The 13,233-nt window shown below is 32.9% G+C and overlaps 1 pseudogene; it reads right to left on the bottom strand.

Moving 5' to 3' along the window:
- Positions 1-2,360: 2,360 nt before the first annotated feature.
- On the bottom strand, positions 2,361-12,557 carry LOC123914086 (annotated as a pseudogene).
- Positions 12,558-13,233: the final 676 nt, after the last annotated feature.

Here is a 13,233-nt window from a genome sequence, read left to right on the forward strand (position 1 = left end):
CAAGGTTGCAGCTGAAGAGGGGAGTATTGATAGAAACAATGAGAAGGATTTACTGTTACCAGGGCAGTTAATTCACCATACCTCCACTAGTCCACGTGTTTGGCAAGTATATTCTAGGTACCGTTGACCCGACTTATTCCTGACTTTTTTCCCATAAAAAGAGAAGTCAGGCCAAACAGTTTTTTCAAAAGTACTTAATAAAAAAAAGTTGCTTAATTTTTATGTGTAAAATACAACAATAATGAGCTTTTGACAAAGTTAATATATGGAACCTTTTTTAGGCCAAATCAACTTTTTCGGCAACTAGCCTCTTCTTCGATCCCCAGAAAATGCAAATCATCACATATATATATATATATATATATATATATATATATATATATATATATATATATATATATATTACTTAATTATGTATAGCTCCTCATATCATTTCATATGCACTGTTATTATTATTTCTTTTTTAAAAAAAAATACACTAGAATTGATTTTCACATCACCGACCCAATAAAGGTGCATATTACTTCTGATACCCTAATTCTTTCTCCTGCCGCCGCAAAAACTTCTTCTTGTTCTCTTTTTTCTGGTGTATCAATTAGGGAGGGGTGATTGAGGATCAATTTTGATCCAAAATCACCCCTCTTGATTCTTTTATAATTACGTTTTTATTTAAATAAGTGATTTTCACATATTCTTGAGTTCGTTTGAGATTTTCATATTTGTGATTTATTTGTCTGGTGTTTGTTTTGAGTCTCATCTTAGTACGGTGTTTGTTTTGAGTCTCGTCTTAGTATGGTGTTTGTCCCGTCTTAGTACGGTGTTTGTTTTGTTCATTTTTGCATATTTACTTCGATCTAGATCCAATACAGATTCAATGACTCTAGCGTCTTCAACGTTGCAGATCTGGGAGCATGACTATTCCGGACACTTGTATTTCGTCATATCAATTGTAGGCTTAAAGATAAAGCTGTTTTATGCTATTAACTTTGATGCTGTGAAATTGTTCGCAAATTCATTCTTTTTAGTTTTTAGCGATTTTGAATATGTAATGATTTTGATTGATGTACTATCTACCAATATGAATGAATGAATATTATTTATGTTTGTCAAAAAAAAAAAAAAAAAGGTGCATATTACTTTTAATTAAAAAAAATAAAAAAATGTACTATTAAAGATTAATTAGTACTCCCTCCAATTACAATTATAAGAAAAAAAATCACTTTTTAGGTTTATTGCAAAATCAGTTTATACTTTATAATATAGATCAAATATACCAATTTTTTAATAAACCTAAAAAATAATTTTTTACTTATAATAATGACCGAAGGAAGTACCATGTTACGCCAACGCATACTACTTCAATAGAGAAAATTAATTTTATTTTTAAAAAGTTAAAAGAAAATGAACTATTAATTAATACAAAAACAAATTGCACTGACAATGTTACTCTGCATAATAACATTTTAACAAATATAATTTTATAAAATTTATGTCATTTAGATTATTTATATAAAATTTTACACAAATTTAAAATTATTCTATATTTTATTGAGACCTACTAAAATTAAAAATTTATACATTTTTATTAAACGTTCTTAATTTTTATGAACATTAATAACATATCAAATTATTTTAGATTTGTATAGGTTTTTTACATAGATGTTCTAAATAATTTATACATCTAATCAAACAATAGATTTAATAAAATACTATTTAGCTAAAATGTTATATATAGATGTACCAAAAACAAATGATGTATATAGATACACAAAGTTAAGATAAAATATTGCACACAAAATGTTAATATTTGTGTATTATATTATCATAACTTTTCATAAAATAGTTTATCAAAGAAATTATAAGTTACAGTTTATTTTAATTTTTTTTTAAAAAAAATAACCAAACAACTTTAACTTTATTTCTAAAGTACTTACTTTGAACTTTATTAAACGTCACCTATACAAAACGTCCCATTTTGTGAGAGAGGGTTCTCTCATGTGACTTTAGAGTAAATTTTTTTTTGAGTCATTGATTTGGGAGAAGAGAGAAAAGAAAAAGAGAAAAAAAAAATTGAGAATCCATACTCCCATTTTCCACTTTCATTGTAAGGAGGACAACACAAATCCTAGAGGGCATTACCTAAGGCTACATTTGCTAATTTAGTAAGAGCTATATCCCAATTTCAAACTGTCGCTCTCAAATATTAACTCAAAGAAAAGATATAATTTGAATCCCGTTGTCACAAGTACAAACAAAACATAAGACAACAATCACTTGGAGACAAAAGGAGAATAGAATTATACTGATAGGAGCATGAATGATTAGATAATAACAAAGCAAAGCAATTAAAGATAGATAGATTGGGGCCATATGGAACTTTCCATTATAGAACTAGACTTTACGGATTGACATGAAAATTCACATTGAATTCAACTAATATCCAAAGACACACTAAGCACTTAAGAACTTAATCCCGATTGTAACAAAATGTCATGAACAAGACAAGAGATAAGTTTATGACATGCCCAAGTCTTTTTGAAACTTTTTAGGTTAACACTGTACCTCTTCAAGCTACCCATTACATAATAAATATATAACAAACTTTTGAGACCAACACTGAAGCTCTTCAAGCACCCATTAAAAGTAAATTACATAATGCAAATGCAAATAACAAAGCAATTAAAGATAGATTGGGGCCATATCCTCTGATCACATCTTTGGAACTTTCTATTATGTGCTAGAACTTTTTGCCTGAATCACCTTTCCACATCTTGCAAGGAAAGCCGTTTCATTGTCTGCCACCTGCATATACAGATTACAAAATCTCATCAACAAATTCAAGCACATCCCATTTGCTTCGTTTGTTCGACAAACACAATCCTAGAGAGGGTCATTTAATACTACTAGATGCTTTCACTTATTTACTAGAATTTTCTATGCACCAATATAAATAGAGGTTCTATGTATTGAAAAGGCATTGCATTGAAAAGAAACATTACTTCAAAACTGTGATTCTCAAGTTCCATTTCTTTATTATCTCCTGTCTCCAACAGTTTTGGCAACAGAGCGGAGTATGTTATTAAAAAAAAAAAAAAAAAAAGAGAGAGAGAGAGAGAGAGAGAATGGCAACATCAAATTCAAACTCTATTTTCTCCTACACAACAAATCAGATTCCAGTTTTCAATGGTGAACACTATGATTACTAGAACTCTCAAATAGAAACAAGTCAGAAAAACGCTTCCTGGACTGATGATAAAGAAAAAGCATACAAGGAGAATGTGAAGAAAAATGCTACAGCACTGAGATTTATCCAGCAAGGTGTGAGTAAAGCCAATTATCCTACAATATTTGGTGTTAAGAAGGCCAAAGATGCATGTTAAGAAGGCCAATATTTGGTGTCATTGAAGAAACAAAGGACCTTACAAAACTCGCACAATATGAACTCATGGGTTCCTTAGAAGCTCGTGAACAGAGAATGAATAGATACAACAATCAACCATTGGAGAATGTTTTTCAAGCAAAGATGAATATCCGGAGTTCTAACCCGCAACAAGAGGACATGGAAAGCATTCTGGAAACAGAGGCAGAGGAGAAAGGAGACAAGGTAATTCTAATTCATATTGCCTTATTTGCAAAAAACCTGGACATGAATCAAAAGATTGTCGTTTTAGATGTACTAGATGCAAAATTCCTAATCATTCTGATAGAGATTGTTGGCATAAGAAGAAAGAAGGTGATGAAACAATGAAGGGGATTAACTTTTCTGCAGAAGATGATGCACATAAATTATTCTCTACTATGATTAATGATAAAAAATCTGGTGAGATATGGTTTTTGCATAGTGGTTGTAGCAATCATGTAATAGGGAACCAAAACATATTTGAAGAGCTGAATAAAAACTATTCTTCTCGTCCCCGTGAGCTTAGCTCAGTTGGCATGGACATATGTGCAGGAGCCGGGGTTCGAACCCCGGACCCCGGACACTCCACTTATTCACCTTAAGGTGGAAAGGACGACACAATCCTATAGGGCATTACCTAAGGATCGATTTGCTAATTTCATGAACAAGACAAGAGATAGAAAGTCACTAAAGTCTTGTAGAAACTTTTTAGGCTAACCCTGTAGCTCTTCAAGCTACCAATTACATAATACATACTGTATTATTACGTTAGGTCCGCAATAACTAATGTTGTAGATTTTGATTAAATGTGATATGTTAACATGACAAACAAGTTGAACTTTTTCTCTCACTGCAGTTTGAGTTACCCGAGGTTGAACATTAAAGGACCATAAGAACTGATTTTGAAAGTTACCTGCTCGGAAACATTTTGCAAGTTAATAGAAGTTTCTTGAGTAATCAAATTCTTCAGAGACTTTCCATCATCATCATCATCATACGCATAACGAATCTTCTTTGAGGCAGGTAACTGAGTCGTTTCTTCCGAAACATTGTTTACTGTAGCTGTAGCAGCAGCAGCAGCAGCAGGAATGTAGCTGCCAAAAGTAGGAATCATATTATGTCATACCAAGAAAAAAGCAAGTGAAGCCATCATTTAGTTAATTCCTGAAACCATGAGGAACAAATAAAACAAAACACATGTATACCTGGTTAATTTTCCTTTCCTCTCATCCTGGTGTTCATGGACTTGCACCTTGAATTTAAAATGGATGCAACACAATCCATAAAATTAGTGAGAAAAATGATATAAAATAAAAATGTGATGCAAATTGCAAAATCAAACATATTACAGAAGAATTATGCTTTACTTTATCATGTGGTGGAGCTTGCAAGGGAACTGGTGAAGCCGTTTCATTGTCCTCCTCTGCCAACTGCATATACAGATTAGAAAATATCATCAACAAGCACGTCCCATTTGCTTGGTTTCATTGTAAGGAAAGGACAACACAATCCTAAAAGGATCCATTTGCTAATTTAGTAAGAGCTATCCTAATTTCAAACAATTGGTATCCTAATTTGAATCCCGTTGTCACAAGTAAAAACAAAACATAAGTCAAAAATCAGTTGGATGAATTGACATGAAACAAGTGATTTTGAATAGAACTATACTATACCTGAAGACTGTTTGTTAGTTGATTCAAGGTTTCTTGAGTAATGGAATTCTTCAAATTCTCCAAGACTTTGTTTAGAATTTGTTGATCAAGACGATGAACACCACAAATATTCTTTGTTGATGTAGGTGAGTGAATAATTCCTTCCAAAACATTCTTTACCGCATCAACATCAGCAGCAGCATCCCATGCATTGATAAAGAAGGGGAAGGAAATATTAGATCATGCAAACAAGTTCAATGTTTTCCGGACAGTAGTAAACACAGCTACGGTACAAATATATGACCCTAAACTCGACCGTTTTGTGCTCAAGTATAAAAAATTAAAGATAGAAGGGGGAGAAGGGTCATGCCGTTTCAATTGGATTCAGCATAATCTTAGGTTGATTATAGGGTTATTATTGACTAACAACCTCTTCCTCCCAAAAAGAGGATTCTACTACACAGATAAGAAGTTATTTAAACGATCAGGTAATATTTCAATTTTATTTATACTAAAATTTAGGAAATAAGCATATCGCTAACCGCATCACTAAAATTTAGGAGTAATTTGTTTTTATATTGAACCGTGTGTAATTTGTTTTTACAGAGAAATTCAGATGAGGCAATTGAAGATATAGTCGTATTGCTGAATTGTACTCGTGACTCCTTACCCGTGTATGCCAAACCGCGTGGTTCAGTAGTTGGCGATTTACAATTCAATTACAATGGTAAGGCTATAGACTACAGACATGCAGATAAACTTGGAGATCCAATTCCAATTCTTGTTGACAACATAACAGATATGGAGTCTACTACGGCACTATTTATTTTGGTGGTAGAGAGCAACGTCACTCTCTCAGCCCTACACTCGGCCAAAGTTCAGGAGACATACCGGTGCATTATAGTAAGTGGATCCGGGGTACCCGACACGTCGACGAGAAAATTTTTAAGAAGGGTTAGTCTAACTTTAAAGCTGCCGGTTCTTGCTCTTACGGATGGCGACACCTACGGTTTTCTTATTCTACTCAACTATAACAAAGGGTCCAAACAGATGGCATATGACAGTGAGAACTTGGCAACTCCCAACATGTATTGGTTGGGAGTTAGGCCAGAGAATATAATACCAAATATGTATTGGTTGGGAGTTATTTGGTATTATATTCTCTGGTCTAACTCCCAACCAATACATGTTGGGAGTTGTCAAGTTCTCACTATCATATGCCATCTGTTTGGACCCTTTGTTATAGTTGAGTAGAATAAGAAAACCGTAGGTGTCGCCATCCGTAAGAGCAAGAACCGGCAGCTTTAAAGTTAGACTAACTCTTCTTAAAAATTTCCTCGTCGACGTGTCGGGTACCCCGGATCCACTTACTATAATGCACCGATATGTCTCCTGAACTTTGGCCGAGTGTAGGGCTGAGAGAGTGACGTTGCTCTCTACCACCAAAATAAATAGTGTCGTAGTAGACTCCATATCTGTTATGTTGTCAACAAGAATTGGAATTGGATCTCCAAGTTTATCTGCATGTCTGTAGTCTATAGTCTTACCATTGTAATTGAATTGTAAATCGTCAACTACTGAACCACGCGGTTTGGCATACACGGGTAAGGAGTCACGAGTACAATTCAGCAATAACGACTATATCTTCAATTGCTCCATCTGAATTTCTCTGTAAAAACAAATTACACACGGTTCAATATAAAAACAAATTACTCCTAAATTTTAGTGATGCGGTTAGCGATATGCTTATCTCCTAAATTTTAGTATAAATAAAATTAAAATATTACCTGATCGTCATTAAATAACTTCTTATCTGTGTAGTAGAATCCTCTTTTTGGGAGGAAAAGGTTGTTGGTCAATAACCTATAATCAACCTAAGATTATGCTGAATCCAATTGAAACGGCATGGCCCTTCTCCCCCTTCTATCTTTAATTTTTTATACTTGAGCACAAAACGGTCGAGTTTAGGGTCATATATTTGTACCGTAGCTGTGTTTACTACTGTCCGGAAAACATTGAACTTGTTTGCATGATCTAATATTTCCTTCCCCTTCTTTATCAATGCATGGGAATCAACTACCTTTTGAACCTGTACAACGGTGAGATCGGGTTGCAGTTCTAATAGGGAGGGCGGAACACGAAACAGGTTTGGAAGCTTCTTATGCAATATCTCCAAAATTATTTTTGTATCCAAATCGGGAAGCGTCATTGCCTTTAGGAACAGGAAATCATTAGAAATAAAAAACACCTTATAAAATCATGGGAAATAAATAAATAACAAACTTCCATTGAAAAATTCTAGGTTAAATTCAATCATGAAATAATTACAAAACAGTGTCAATGTAAACAAAATGCAAACGTATCAAAGATTCAACTTTTTTTTTTTTGAAAAAAGCCAAGATAATTATATTAACAATGATGAAGGCATAAGGCCATTGGCTCAATACCAGAAAGGTTATTCCAATCTATAACTCAATTATGCGGAACTGGTTATTCCAATCTCATTTATTGGGAAACAAAGTTAACTTAAATATCTACACAATTATGCAGAGATTATGACAAGTTATTAGTAAAAAATGGGAAGCAGACAAGTAATTAGTAGAATAGTGTTTCCCATAAAGAAGGTCTCGATCAAATTGGACTTTGTTATTAGTACTAGTTAATTATCTTGTGTTTCAAAAACAACCCTCTTAGAAATTGAACACTATTATACTTACTTGCAAGTCACACACCAATACCAAGTTAGCCTCACAAATAGTAGTACAAAAGTCATACACTAACACCAAGTATCAAAACAATATGATAGTGACATAGAATACACACATTACTTCCATACCCTACTTACCTAAATCTGTAACTAAAAACCATGAAACATTATATATAACAGGATTCAAAACTAAAGCCACTATCATTAGCAAGAGAATATAACACCAAAAGTCATATTTCTAAGTTATTTCTAGATTTCTCTAAAAAATCCACAATTTCACATAACCAAAGACAAATGATAACCAAAGACAAATTGGACACTGTTCTGAAAATAGAGATTGGTAACAAGTGGGAAAACCCCCAAATTGGTAACAAATAGGGTTCAAAAGAGGGGAAAACACAAATTGGTAACAAGTCAAGAAGTCAAGTTCCTTCACATACAAAACACCAGAAAGGCCATTGGCTCAATACCCCATTCAATATACCTGACAAATCAATCCATGATGCCCATACCCAAATATACTCGATACGAACATCAAAAAACACTCCACAATATAACACAACAGCACCTCTTATTCACCTATGACACCTCAACAACATACTACACATAGCTTGACATAAACTAAATCCTAACTCTATTCCTAACTCAAGATTCAACTTATAAATACAAATTTAGTAGCTCGTATGAAAAATTTGTAGGTCAAACACAATCCTGAAGTAATACATTACAGTTTGAGAAGCAAAACGAAACGATAAACACGAAGAACAATAGAAATTAAATGGGTAAAATGCATTAATTAATTAGGAAAATCCCTTTGAAAAACAAATTAATTAAGATAGGAGGGAAATAGGTAGTTGCAAGTTTACAATTATTTAAGTTTAAGTTTACACAAATTTCTTCAAGGATAATTAATTAGGAAAATCCCTTTGAAAAACAAATTTCTTTCTGAAATTAATTAAGTTTACACACCTCTTGGCTGAGACACAAAAGCTGGGCAAGTCTCTTCAAAGTAATTCTTGCATAGTATTTTGATACAACGAGAATATTCTGAAAGAAACATGAACAAAATTACTCCATGTTAATACTCACATAAATAAATGTTAAACATAAAGAAGAAGTGCAAGGGCATCAGTCAATCACATGTTCAATAATTCTCTGTTTTAAGATCTTCTCCAGCTTTTTCACTCAAAAACTTTCCAGAGACAATCTCGTTCAGAAACTCGACGTTGTATGTCTCCCAAAGAGCCGTCCATTGGATGACTTCCATGGTGACCAGTTGCTTTAAGAGAAGCCTGGACACAATATATAACAGGTACACCCAATGACAAGGAATCCTAAACAAAATATTTGAACATGACCAGAATGTATGTGAGATACAAAATAAAATAACATACTTGAAGTTTGGAATCTCAAATAGATTCTTATCCTCTATGGTTGAATTCAGAAGACTTGATTGAAGCGGATCATGAGGAGCAAGAACCAAGCACCAAGATATTTTCCTCAGGATCTGCATATAAAGATTGTATTTGGAAATAAGTTGTATCATAATATAATATCGTTTAGCAATAGAATCTCACAGTAACAGCGATAGCAAATAAAGAAAGAGATGGAATCTCATATATTGCCTTATAGCAACGGCAGATTTCAAGATAATCATTGTTGTGGGAATAATACCTAAAATCACAGACAGAAAAGCAGCATAAGGAAAAAAAAAAAAGATTTCAGGATCAGCAGCAAGAAATATTATGGACCAGGTACTTAATAATGTAGCATAAAGATAAATCGTCTATATCAATTCCACATTTAGTGAAAAGGTATAGAAGCATGGCACCAAATTTAGAAAGCTATGTGAAATTTACTGTGCATATACTGCACTGCAACCAATTCCCTACACACTTTATTGCTGTGTTACAAGTCATTTCGCAAACGCACAATAATTTTGAAACAAAATTCAAATGGACTATGCATTTGAAAATTATTTAAACTGTGGGAGAAAACATCTTGTAATTGAGAAGGCTGCCTACTGTAGACCCAAAACAATGGTTTTGAGCCTTCCTTAAACCACATCGTGGCAGGAGCTTTGTAGCACAAGGTCTCCCTTTACACATAATTCAAATGATCATGGCTCAACAACCAGGCAGCATAAATATAAATATAAACGACAATCGATAGAAATTGCAATATTTACAATGAAAATAAAAGAATTGACATTCTGAAGATCAAATTTACAGCGACATGTTCACTATTTTTTGAACAGTATCAATGGTAAAAGACAATGATCCACATGTTAGGAAGGATAACTATAACCAGCATGTTTTTATCAACTTTAAAGTTCAAATTCATTTTATACATCCACTTCACGTCGTTTTAATAATCCTATTTCATAAAATTTTAAATGGCGGATAAACTTTGCATTATGTCAAAATTTTAACATAGAACAGTCAATGATGATGTCAGACATTGTGCTTTATGTCAAAATGATTAAGAACTGGGATGTGGCAAACAAGAATAGAAAGCAGGGATGAAAAGGATAAATTTGGAATTGTAAATTTGATCCAAACCAAAAGGTCCAGTTGTGGCCATTTAAATGTTTAACACGGTACATGATGTATGAAAAGAAAGAAGAAATTACACTTGTCCTAATGTGAAACCTCCTCCAACTCTAGCAATGCATTAATACAGTACTAGTTACCTTAGAAACTTAGATCGTTAGGTGCTTTATACCCACTTTCTTTAGATGCAATCATATTAGAAATTATACTTAAGTAAACTCTAGCAAGGGAAATTATCTTTATTGAGTTTCACATTTTCCGCCGTATTTAAGCACAGCAGCAGCATCTATGTAACTAAGTTTCAGGTGAATGTTAGAGTTTGCAAATGGCAAGAACCATAAATAGCCGTCATAGCATCTCTGTAACTCTCTCAAGTCTCAACAATATAAGATTTTTTATTTATAATATAAACTTTGGATGGTTCATAACAATATGTGAAAGTGACCGAAATTTGAGTTCTGAAAATTTATACTAACTGAGTTCAGTTTGTAAAAATGTTAAACACGATTCAGTTCAGTGTGAATTATATTTAAACTATCAGTTCAGTGTGTTAACCGTACACAATGGTTTGGTCTTTTACGGTAGTTCTGTTCAGGTTTATGTTTTTTTTTTTGTACATCCCTAGATAAACTAAAAGAAACATGAAAGATCAAGAAACACCACAAGGAATCAGGAAGTCGGAAATCAATTACCTAATCATGAGTTCGTAATAAATCCTTTTCAACTCCAGTAGAGAGGGAATATCTGCAGGAGCTTCTTCAACCATGTTATCGCCTTCTTTGGGCTTTTTCTTTTCCTTAGATGCATCTATGTCGAATACTCTTGGACTTATCTTTCTTGAGAGTATTTGTGCACGAACATAATCCTGACGGTCTAGGCACAATCGAACCTAAACAGTTTATGCCCAAATTAGTAACTTATAAGCAACATAAAAAATTAATAGCCAAACAAAACAAAAAAGACTCATACTTGTTCGAGAATAAATGCAATTTTCTCAGTTTTTGCCATAGCACCAAAAGTTTCCACCTGTTAAGATTACCAATTACATAAGTAAACCAAACAATAATATGTACTAATCAGTATCATCCAAAAACCAAAGATATAAAAAAGTAATGAAAACATAACAAGTTTGCACCAACCGCAATTTCTTGCATCAAATCAGCAGCCTCAGCAATAAGCCCCTCTTCTTCCTTAATCTTGGCAAGTTTCTTGACCAATCGTGCTCTCTCAATCTCAACGTATATCTAAGAAAAACACAATACAACATACAAATCACCAAAACATATATCTTATAAATAATTCTATGCAAAAAGATAATAAAATATAACGAAGAATTCAAACATAACTAACTAACCTTCCTTGCAGATACACTGTTCAGTGTTTTGATGAGTTCAACACGAGTTTCAATATCCGGTGTCTTATCAATATATTCCATAGCCTGCTGGACCATAGCAACTACAGCCTGGGTGCATATATAATAGCCTCATTAGTACCATAAAACATCGCTCTTCTCGCTTATTTGTACCAATTATACAACAACTACAAGATGTCTAGACTGAATCCTAATTCCTAACAGTGAAATTATACACATAAACTGTAACAATAGTGAATTGATATGCTTAAGTTCCTTAAATACTGATAGGATATAGTGAAACCGGAAACATCCAAGACTAAAACAACTCAAACCCTAAGTTACTAATCAATCTGAAATTGTAAACAACAATGAACAATTAACATTCTAAACAAACCAAAACCCTAAACCTCCTAAAACCTAACACAAAACGCATCTATTTGCATCAAATACCTGCTTAAGCTGACCGCGTCGTTTAGACAACACAACAATCTGATCATTGAGGGTTTTCCAGGCTTTCGCTTCAAAGCAGAGTTGGAAAATATCAATTGCGGCTTTTCTGGTGCCGGCGATTTCTCCGGCGAGTCTCATCTGCTTCTCCACGTTCAGCAATTGCTCTATCTTCGCATCTAAATTCTCCGAAGCCTACAAAAACAAATTGAAAAGCGATTATAGCTTTAGATTAACATCGAAGTGAAAAATCAAAAAGTAGAAACCATAAGCGGAACGAAATAGAGATCTGGATTGGATTCGATGAATACCATGGTTGGTTGGTTTTGTGAGTGAGGTTGCGCGATAGATCTCTGAATAAAATTGAAGAAGAAGAAAAGCAAGGAAGAGTTAAAGAGAGAGAGTGGAGAAGATCGATTGTTTTATGTAACACGCGAGAAAGCCCATTTGGGCCCAATAATTTATAGTGGATGGATCGTATATTTTTTCTGATTTTTTTTTTTTTATATCTTTGAGTTTTTAATATTTTTTATTTTAACTAAATATTTAAGGTTTTTTTTTTTGTTGTTAATAAACGATATGATGAATCATTAAAAAATCACACATGTAAAATAAATGATCAGTCATAGTGTCCGACTTAGACATTTTTGTCGGCTAAACTATAATTTGTATACAGTCTTTTTAATATTCAAGTCAAGTCTCAAAGATTTATTGTTATATAAATAATTCATTGTTTTTTTACCACAATAATGAGATTTTAAAAAAATAGTTAAATTGCTTAAAAAAATAGTTAAATAACAAAAATTTAAGTAGAGAAAAAAATTGATAAAAAAGAAAAGAAATTAAGTATAGCACTTAAGACAATTCCAAAAGTTTTGTTTAATAGTAAAATAATATATAGGAAAATGCTAGTATGTACGACACAATTCGGTCGTCTTAAACGCACGACAAGTTGAAATAGAGAATTTGTCAATTACTCTACATATTTTCTATCCTTTATAAATTTCATTTCACCAAATTTACTAATACATAGTGCCCCATCACTTTAATACTAACATTTTTTTTACAGTAACTTTAATACTAACATTGTTCATACGTTTTTTTTTTTTGAAGCAAACATT

The sequence above is a fragment of the Trifolium pratense genome, linkage group LG3, assembly GCF_020283565.1.
Source record: "Trifolium pratense cultivar HEN17-A07 linkage group LG3, ARS_RC_1.1, whole genome shotgun sequence".
Lineage (NCBI taxonomy): Eukaryota > Viridiplantae > Streptophyta > Magnoliopsida > Fabales > Fabaceae > Trifolium > Trifolium pratense.